General features: G+C 40.4%; 1 pseudogene; it reads right to left on the bottom strand.

The window, feature by feature from the left end:
• Window positions 1-8349: 8349 nt before the first annotated feature.
• On the bottom strand, window positions 8350-8643 carry LOC102531405 (protein S100-A10 pseudogene; annotated as a pseudogene).
• Between the last annotated feature and the right edge of the window lie 1092 nt (window positions 8644-9735).

The raw sequence follows: 9735 nt of genomic DNA on the forward strand, positions 1-9735 counted from the left end.
TGCCAAAAAACAACTTTGCTGTCATTTTTGTGGTTCCAGATGTTTCCTACCTGCAGGTGTTTTTCACTAGGCTTTAAAAAATGAATGAATGAATGAATGAATGAATTTTATTGAGTTATAGTCAGTTTACAATGTTGTGTCAATTTGTGGTGCACAGCACAGGTATTTATTCATACACAAATATACATATTTTCATTTTCATATTCTTTTTCACTGTGAGCTACTACAACATCTTGAATATATTTCCCTGTGCTATGTAGTATAAACTTGTTTATCTATTCTATATATACCTGTCAGTATCTACAAATCTGGAACCCCCAATCTGTTCCTTCCCACCCCCTCCCCTCTGGCAATGACAGGTTTGTATTCTATGTCTGTGAGTCTGTTTCTGTTTTATAGTTAAGTTCATTTGTCTTCTTCTTTTCTTTTCTTTTTTTTTTAGATTCCACATATGAGTGATATCATATGGTATTTTTCTTTCTCTTTCTGGCTTACTTCACTTAGAATGACATTCTCCAGGGACATCCATGTTGCTACAAATGGCATTATGTGTCAGTTTTTATGGCTGAATAGTATTCCATTGTATAAATGTACCACAACTTCTTTATCCAATCATCTGTTGGTGGACATTTAGGTTGCTTCCATGTCTTGGATAGTGTAAATAGTGCTGCTGTGAACTTTGACGTGCAAGTGTCTTTCTGAATGAAGGTTCCTTCTGGATATATGCCCAGGAGTGAGGTTGCTGGGTCATATAGTAAATCTACTTTTAGTCTTTTGTGGAATCTCCATACTGTTTTCCACAATGGCTGCATCAAACTGCTTTCCCACCAATAGTATAGGAGGGTTCCATTTTCTCCACACCTTCTCCAGCATTTATCATTTGCTTTTTCACCAGACTTTATGCAGCCTACTTAGATGTATAATATTGCTCTTTTTCTTTTTTTTTTTAACATTATGGACTTTTTGTCATCATGTAATCCTCATACTTACCTGGTAATGCAGATAATATTTCTTTCATTCTACTGATGAAAACTTAAGTCTCAAAGAGCTTATATAGGCAGCCTAAGATCCCACGGCCAGTGAACAGTAGAACTGAGACCCAAATCCAGGTCTCTGATGCCTGAGCTGAATTCTCTTTTCTGCTGAGCTGCTTCATGTGAGAATTGAGGCACCTCCATCAGTTTGATGTTTGGAGGCTGATGGGTTGGGGTTTGGACTCCCAGGCACTCTCCCTTTGCTCATCTGCTGGGGCTGCATGGACCAGGTCCTGATCTTATGTATCTTGAGTTTGTGGCAAACAGGGTATCTGTTCCTTTGGTTCCAACATAACTTAGGAATGTGGCAGATATTAGTTCTCCTTTTCCCTCCTACTTCAGTTACCATACCTGGTCCTCAGGTCTCCTCCAGATCCCAGGGGTTGGCATGTGACCCTTACTTGGCCAATGAGAGCATCCCAGTATCCCTGGCCTCAGCGATCTGTTCAAGAATATTAATGTGGTTCACTTGGCCAATTAGAGTCTTGCCCCAGGATTTTTCTCCTGTTGAACGTGGAAAGACTGTCTCTTACCTGGGAGTCACAGTGGAAGAATGTGACTCTGAGCTGCCAAAAGCATCTTCCTCCCTCATGGAGGAAGCCCATTTTTTTTGGAGGAGAGGAGGGCCAGGAGATGGTGAGAGAGCTCATCAAGGACACATCCTGCATCTGGATTCAGTTGTGTGGGGTGTCTGCTACCTGACCCCACCTCTCAGTTGTGTGAGTGAGCACGTTCCATCTATGATGGAACCAGGTCCTTCAGGATTTCTGTTACTTGCGATCAAAAGTCCTGACCAGTACTGGGATCATTTGTTGTAATGATCAGAAGCCTAGTCAAACTCACTCATATTTAAAGGTATTTTATTGCAAGGACTTAGGGACATATGTTGGAATTGAGGAGAAGGGTGTACAGCTAGACCTTGTGAGGAACAGGGAATCCCAAGGAAGCTCCTCTCTCCATCTTTCCTTCTCTCCCTCTAGGGTCTCATGGCCTCAACTCTGCTTCCTACTGGGTCTCTGTCACATTCTTCTGCTTTCCTCTGTAGACCAGTCTCCTCCATGACTTGTTAGACCCTCCTATACCTAAGCTCACCTGTGGCTTTGGCCAGCTCTGGTGCCCACAGTGGCCCTGAACTACATGACTTTGCCCCCCAGCCAGTCTGTACCCTGGTGTGATATACTAATTACATGACCTGAGGAGAGCAAAGACACCTGCTCACTTCTGGGCTATCTGTGGCCAGAGGCATGGGGTCAATGGATATAATTATCCATTGGACTAGTCCTTCAGCAGGGGCTGTGGTTGGAGCCATTCTTCTCAACGAGCGTGATTGGGAGGCAGCTGAGGTGTGGCTGGTGCAGGATGGCTGACACTGATGTCGCGGTGAGACTGGGATGTTGAACCCCTGCCCCTTCTCTCAGTGTCCACTTGTGGCCATAGTCCCATGGCCTCCAGTGGCCCAGATCATTCTGCCTTGCTTCTTCCCGCCTTTCTTCCTGCTTCACTATGTAGTTCCCATCCCAGCACTTGTCCTAGAAGTGGGAATCTGATCCTGCTGGCCACTCTTCCCACACTTCCACTGCTAGGACTGAGCAGATTCTAACTCTCCATGCTAGCCATGCTGCATGGCTCTGCTACCTCACTGCCCTCTCTGATCCTGGCACGAGTCTCTCCAGCACTGCCACCACCTTTGATCACCAGGAGGAACCAGCTCCTTGTTAAAGCTTTTCCTGGGCCCCAAACTTCCTTCCCTGTGCTCCCTTTTTGCTCCCTCCAGGAGGGTATTTATTACATTAAGTTACAATTACACTGTTTATTTGTCTCTCATATGAGACAGTAACTGAGTATGTAGCAGGAAGACTTTGGAATAAAAAAAAAAATCGAGAGTTCGAATTCTGATCCACCACTCATCTGTGATGAGTGATTCAATACCCTGAGTGTTAATTCCTACCTATAAAGTGCAGACAACAATGGCACCCACCTTATGGTGTAATGTGAATGTTAAATGAGATAATGTCAAGTGAATAACATTGTACCTTTCTTGAAGGCAGGGACAGTGTGTAACTCATCCTTGATTCCTCAGTGTTAAGCACAGGGACCATCACACAGGAGACTTAGTACAACTTGGTTGAATGGATGAATGTTTACTTCAAAGAATAAAGCTCAAAGAGTGGATGAGCAGGCACTGTGCTAGGAGGGGATGCTCAGGGACTGGCAGGTCTCTTCTAGTCGACTGAGAATTGATGTAGAAGGCATCTCATCCCCTGCCCTTTCCCAGGTCCCTTATCATGTGCCTTTCTTCTCTGTGATTCACAACACAGGATCACTTCTCCTTTTGGTCACAAAGGAGTTGGCAGTATCAGACTTACTCTCTGTATTAGTTACCTTTTGTTGCATCATGATATTACCACAAACTTTTAAGCTGAAAACAACACACATTTATTATCTCATGGCTTTTGTGGGTCAGGATTCTAGGCATCTCTTAGCTGGGACTGCTGCAAGGCTGCAATCAAGGCGTTGGGCATGGCTGGATCGCATCTGTTCCTAGCAGGCTGTTGAACTAAAGACCCTAGTTTTGCACTGGCTTTTGGCCAGAGACCATCACCAGTTCCCTGCCACATGGCTCTCTCCATCTATCTCTTACAACATGGTGGCTTACGTCTTCAAAGCCAGCAAAGGAAAGGGAGATACTGCAAACTGCAGTAAAACAGGCACTACAAATGTATGTAACATAACCATATACAGTAATGAACACATGAAGGTATAAATTCCATCACCTTTGACACATTCTCTGTGTCTAGAAGCAGGTTACAGAGCCTCCCCATACTCAAGGGGAGGGGACTGTACAAAGACGTGAACATCAAGAGGCAGAGAGAATTGGTGGCCATGTTAGAGTCTTTCTGCTCCACCACCTGACAGCAAACAACTATAAAGTAGAACCAAATATTTGAAACAACTGTTTTCAGGCACTGAACAGAGGACAGCACTGGACTGTGAGCCTAGAAATCAGCACAAGAGATAAGCTTGGCATTTACCCTGGCTTTCAGCCTGGGGGCAGTTTTCAAGCCATAGAACAGGAAAACAGAACTCAAGTAGAAGATAGAAGTCTCATTGAGCAGAGGGAATAGAGATTGGAACTCAAGGCTGCTGGCTGGCTGGGATTTGAGAGGCAGGGCACCACAGAGGAAAGAACCACGGAGTAGAAGCCACCCACCCCTACCCCCGATTCCCTAGGAACTTGGCCAAATCTCAATTTGCTCATATTGAGCCAAAGACCCTGAGAAGCCAATCACAGCTGCTGGGGTACTATGGCAGATTGTATTTTGTAACGAGGGCCACACCAATATCTCCTATCCCACATTCTCTTCTGAAATGTGACTTTGGCATGCTCTCATGAAGAGATGGAGTTTGTTCCTTCCCCTGGAGTCTGGATGGGCTGTGATTGCTTCAACCAATAAAGCACAGGAACTGATGTGTGATTTATAAGGCTGGGCAACAACAGCCGTATATTCATCTTCCACCTTGTTCACTATAATTCTTGTCCTTAGAGTCCTGGGTGGTAATGTAAGCATGCTGGCTACCCCAAGCCATACCAAGGGGCTACATGTAGACAGACACTCTAGTCAGCGGTCCGGTACTTTGGGTCATCTGAAGCCAGGCCCCAGGTAGGTCAGATGGTACCAGCCTGAGTTGTCAAGGCAGATTCATCACTTGAATCTTCCCAGATGAGGCCTGAGACATATTGTAGAACAGAGACAAATCAGTGTTACTCAGCCCTGTATGAATTCCTTACCCACAGAATTAGAGAGCATAATAAAATGGTTTTTTTTTATGATGCTAAGTTTTGGGGATAATTTGTTAAACAGAGACAGTAACCAGGACATGAATTAGAGTTGAGCAGTTTTCTGCAAGTTGCTGGGAAGACATTGGAGTTTTGTCCCATGCAGAGTGACCTTGTTGAACACATTGGACATTCAGTATAAACCCTTAGAAAGGGCACATTTACTGCAAAAAGTCTGTGCCCATGGAAGGCAATACTCTTAAGATTAAGACTAAACTTGAAATAGACCCTCCTTGCCAGGAATTTAACTGTCTAACAGAACAAAACATAGCATAATTTGGAGGTAGCTAACATAACCTAGATCTCTATAAAGTGTCATTGAAAATGTCCAGCATATAACAATACAATAACCAAAAATGTGAAGCAGAAAAATACGACCCATAAGGAGAATGAAGTTGATAGAAGTAGACTCACAGATCACTCATAGGTTAGAATTAGCAGACAAGGATATAAAATAGCTATTACAAAGAATTTATAGAAAAGGTGAACAAAATAAGTGAACATATGTAAAGTTTAATCAAAGAAATGAAAACCTAAAAAATAAATTAAAAAAATGGAAATTCTAGTACTGAAAAAGTTTTTTAAATTAAGAATCCACTGAGTTGGCTTAACACTATGCTGGACATAGCTGAAGAAAAGATCATTGAATTAAAAGACAAGTCAATAGAAATTACACAAACTGAAGAATACAAAGAAAAAAGAAAGTGAAAAACAAAACCAAATGACTAATATCAAACAGAGTGCCTAAGAGTGATCAACATCAGTTAGTCTAATGTGTAGGTAATTCAAGTTTCAGAAGTAGAAGAGAGAGGAAAAAATATTTGAAGTGATAATGGCTGAAAATTTCCAAATTTGAAAGACATAAACTACAGATCCCAGAAACTCAGCAAACACCAAACAGGAAATATATCTGTGCACATCATAATCAAACTGCTGAAAGTCAAAGATAAAGAGAAAATCTTAAAAGCAGTTGGGATAGGTGTGTGTAATATTACATTAAGGGAAACAACAAGAAGAGTGAAGACTGACTTCTCATGAGGAAAAATGGAAGCAGAAGACAATGAAATGACATCTTCTACATGCTGAAATAAAATAATCTGAAAATAAAAAATTCTATATCCGGTGAGTATCTCTTCCAAAAATGAAGAAAAAAAAAGAAAGGCTTTTAGAGACAAATATAATTTGAGACCATTTGTGACCATCAGAATTATGCTTTGGCAGAATGCCAAGGAAAGTGATTTTTGGGGGACTAAATATAAAGGATTCAAGATATAAGGTCAGATTAACAAATAAGGAGAAAGAGTACTGGAAATTGTAATATGTGGGTAAATAAAAAGAACATTTTGTTTTTTGTTAAAGGACTATTGACTGTTTAAAATAATAATAAAAATATACAATGGGATTAAAATTATATGTAGAAGTAAAACTTGGGAAAACAAAAGCGCAAGGGGCAGAATGGGGGGATAACTGGAATTGTGCTGTTATAAACCTCTTGTATTTTATATGAATGCAATAATATTAATTCAAGATAGACTACTTTAAATTGAAGATGCCTATTGTAAGTGCCAATCACTTAAAATTACAAAGAGTTATGGCTAAAAGCCAATAATGTAGATAAAATGAAACATATAAAATACTTGAACAGTCCAAAAGAAGACAGAGAATGTGGAATAAAGATACAAAGTACTGAAAAACAAATGGAACAAAAGCAAGATGGTGGAAGTTAACCCAGCCATATCAATAATCACATTGAGCAAAAACGAACTATAAACTTGCACAAGTTGTCCACTGTTGAAAAACAAATTACCCCCAAACATCAAGGCTTAAAATAACAAGCTTCTTTTCTTCTTCTCCTTCCCCCTCCTCCTCCTTCCCCTCCTTCCCTCCCCTCCTTCCCCTTCCCCTTCCTCTTCCCCTCCTCCTCCTCTTCCTGCTCCTCTTCCTGCTCCTCCTCCTCCTCCTGCTCCTCCTCCTCCTCCTCCTCCTCCTCCTCCTTCTTCCATAGATAAAGAATTCAGGAGGGGGTTAGCTGAGAGGTTACGACTCAGGATGACTCATGAAATGAATTAGGATGTTGCAGGGACTGCAATGATCTGAAGGCTTGACTGGGGTGGAGGGTCTATTCCAAGATGGCTCACTCACATGGTAATTGGCAGGAGACCTCTTCCTCACAAGGACCTCTCCGTAGGCTACTGGAATGCCTTTATGACATCTAACTTCCCCCAGAGCTGGCAGTTCAAGTGAGAGAACAAAGAGGAACACACAATGCCTTTTAGGACCTAATTGTAAACTGTCACTTCTGCTTTATTCTATATGTCAGAAATGAGTCACTAAGTCCAGCCTGACTCAAGGGAAAGGAATCAGTCCCCACTTCTTGAAGGGAAAAATATCAAAAATTTTATGTACTTTTTTGGGGTGATTTTTTATTGTGGTAAAAATATACAACATAACATTTGCTATTTTAATTACTTTTAGGTGTACAGTTCAGTGGTGTTAAGCACATTCACATTGTTGTGCAACCATCACCAATATCCATTTTCAGAATTTTCCCATTATTCCAGATGGAAGTTCTGTACTCTCTCTCCCCTAATCCCCTGGTAACCTCTATACTACTTATATCTCCGTGAATTTGCCCATGTTATGTCCCTCACATAAGGGGAAATCACACAATATTTGGCATTTTGTGTCTGGCTTATTTCACAGCATAATATCCTCAAGGTTCATCCATATTGTAGCATGTGTCAGAATTTCATTCCTTTTAAGTCTGAATAGTATTTTATCTGTCCATACTACATTTTTGTTGATCCATTCATCAACCAATGGACACAGGTTGCTTCTGCCTTTTAGCTATTGTGAATAGCACTGCTGTGAACAATGGTGTGCATATACCTGTTTGAGTGCTTCCTTTCAATACTTTTGGGTCTATACTTAAAAGTAGAATTGTTGGATCATATTGGCAATGCTATGTTTAACTTTCTGGGGAAAAAATTGTCACAGAAGCTGCACCATTCTATATTCCCATCAGCAATGCATGAGGGTTCCAATTTCTCTACATGCTTGCCAACACTTGTTATTTTCTCCTTTTTTTGGATAGTGGCACAATATTCTCTAGGTCCACCCAAATGCTACAAATGGCAATATTTCATAACTTTTTATGACTAATATTCCATTGTGTGTATATACACACATACACACACACCATATCTTCTTCTTCTTCTTTTTTTTCAGAACTGAAAAAGGATTTTGTTTATTGGGTGCAGGAGGATGTAAGCAATATAAAAATTGAAAGCTTATCTGATTTTAACTGACTTTTCTTTCTCTGCTTCTCCAAGGGGCATTGGATTTTATTTGTACATTTTCTAAGGGTCCCAATCTGCTCAGGAAATCCTTATACAGGGGGAAGGTGTGGGGCAGATTCCTAAAGTGACCCTTTGGGAGACTTTTTTTATCAGGGCAGGAGTAATTGCTCAATGCCACTTACCTCTTTCCCTTCGGCTTCATGTATACTACAAAAGAGTCATTGCATGCAGTGATGAGCCCAATGATTTAGTGAAAAGAAACACTGGAAACCATTTTGCCATCTCGTCCCTGGTCCAGGTCCTTCATTATTTTGCCCATGGCCAGAGGGTCTTTTTGATTTTCCAAAAATCCAGGGAACTCCTTTTCCATTAGTATTCTCAGGTCATCCTTTGTTAAATAGCCTTTATCCCCAGCAAATTTGTGAAATGTGAACATCATGGTTTCCATGGAATGTTCCATTTCAGGTGACATTTTGGTGAGGTCTGTTGAAGCCTAGGCAGTAGGCGTGGTGGGGCTGGCAGGGACGCGTGGCTAGTGAGCAGATCATCATGGGCTGGGCACCTTCCACACCATCTTCTTAATCCAATCATCTGTTGATGGGCACTTGGACAGCTTCCATGTCTGGGCTATTGTAAATAGTGGTGTTATGAACATTGGAGTGCATGTATGTTTTTGAATTAGTGTTTTTTCCTTCTGTATATATAATCAGGAGTGGAATTGCTGTATCATGTACTAGTTCAATTTTTAGTTTTCTAAGGAACTTCCATGCTGTTTTCCATAGTGGCTGCATCAATTTGCATTTCCACCAAGTTAGAAGGGTTCCATTTTTTCCATACCCTCTCCTGCATTTATTACTTGTAGACTTTTTGATGATAGCCATTCTGACTAGTGTGAAATGATACCTCATTGTGGTTTTGATATGCATATCTCTAATAATTAGCAATGTTGAGCATCTTTTCATGTACCTATTGGTCATCAGCATGTCTTCTTTGGTGAAATGTTTATTTAGGTCTTCTGCCCATATTTTGATTGTGTTGTTTGTTTTTGTATTGAGTTGTATGAGTTGTTTGTTTATTTTGGAAATTAACCCCTTGTTATATTTTGCAAATATTTTCTCCCATTCTGTAGGTTGTCTTTTCATTTGGTTTATGGTTTCCTTTGCTGTGCAAAAGCTTTTAAGTTTGATTAGGTCCCGTTTGTTTGATTGTAGGTTTTTGATTTGTGGCTACCAGTGTATGTGTTCATACATTTTGATTCAATTATACCTACTTGCTTTAAATTGATAGTCATTTAAGTTCAAACACATTTAAAAAGATCTACTCTTTTACTCCTCTCCCCTATATTTTGTGTTTTTGATGTCATATTTTACACTTTATGTTTATCCCTTCATTTTTTGTTATAGTTACAGTTGCTTTTACATTTTTTTTTTAAATTCACATACTAGATTAAGTGATTTTCAGTCCTTACTATACATTTACCTTTCCTATTGGGATTTTTCTTCTCTTATAGATTCTTACTTTCTTTCTGTTTAGAAAAGACCCTTCAACATTTCTTTTAGGACAG

This window comes from Vicugna pacos, chromosome 5 (assembly GCF_048564905.1).
Source record: "Vicugna pacos chromosome 5, VicPac4, whole genome shotgun sequence".
NCBI classification, from domain to species: domain Eukaryota; kingdom Metazoa; phylum Chordata; class Mammalia; order Artiodactyla; family Camelidae; genus Vicugna; species Vicugna pacos.